Here is a 1,011-nt window from a genome sequence, read left to right as displayed (position 1 = left end):
TCCCGCCCTCCTCCTCCTCCTCCTTCTCCTCCTCCTCCTCCTCCTCCTGGTGCGATGAGTTTGCTGTGCTCTGCCAGCCAGGTTATTTTTCTGTGAGCTGCTTCGGGTTTGCGGGGGGATGCCCGCTGCCTTCAGCGGTGGCTGCGATGGAGAGGCTGCGGAGTGAGTCATTGCCATCGTGGCTGCCGGGTGACCTGTGGCTCGGGGCTTGACGGGGGCATGGCGTGAAGCAGGGCTGGGGTGACCGGAGGAACTCACCGGCACTGGCCGCTCGCCCGAGGCAGGGCCCGGGGAGGAAGGGAACTGAGCTGATCTGTTGAATGCAGTGACGAGCTTGGGGAAAATGCCAAGAGAAGTGCCAAAAGAAAAAAAAGCTCATTTCCTTCCCTCCCTTCGCTCCCTGTAAGCAGGGATTTATCCGCACCAGAGCAGCAGGCGGGGAGTGTGGGGGGACGTGCCGGGCAAGGCTTCGGCTGGGGGGAGAGCCGGTGCGAGACCCTCCTCCCTGTGACCTGCCGTCTCTGTGCTGAGAGCCGTGGTCCGATGGGATGTGCGGAGATCCCGGCTGCTTTTGGCCAGCCTGGCCGAGCCGGGGGGGATGCAGCACCGGGGGCCGTGGCGAGGGTGGTCCATCTTTGCGAGGGTGGTGGGTCCCCACGGGCAGCAGCAGGCTCCAGCTGCCCCAGGCTGGGGGGGCACAGACAAGACAGTTTTGGGAAGGGCAGCAGGCGCTGGTGGTGCTGAGCTGCAACCCCGGGGTGTTGGGGAAGCGGAGGGAGAGCTTCAAGGATATTTTACAGTGGGAACCAAAGCTTGGGTGCAGCCGGGGACCGGCCCTGCATCCCGGGGACCAGTGTCACCCTGCGTTGAAGCCTGCCAGCTCCCCAAAAAAGGGTGTCACGTGCTTCAACTTTGGCATCAGGCAGGAGGAGGATGGATTTGTCAGCTCAGCCACCCCCTTCCAGCTCTTCCCAGAAAGGCAACGGCTTGAAGATGTGGCAGGTCCTAATT

The sequence above is a fragment of the Pygoscelis adeliae genome, unplaced genomic scaffold, assembly GCF_000699105.1.
Source record: "Pygoscelis adeliae isolate BGI_AS28 unplaced genomic scaffold, ASM69910v1 Scaffold197, whole genome shotgun sequence".
In the NCBI taxonomy this organism is placed as follows: domain Eukaryota; kingdom Metazoa; phylum Chordata; class Aves; order Sphenisciformes; family Spheniscidae; genus Pygoscelis; species Pygoscelis adeliae.
The sequence above is the reverse complement of the archived record's forward strand: the minus strand, read 5'-3'. Positions refer to the sequence as shown.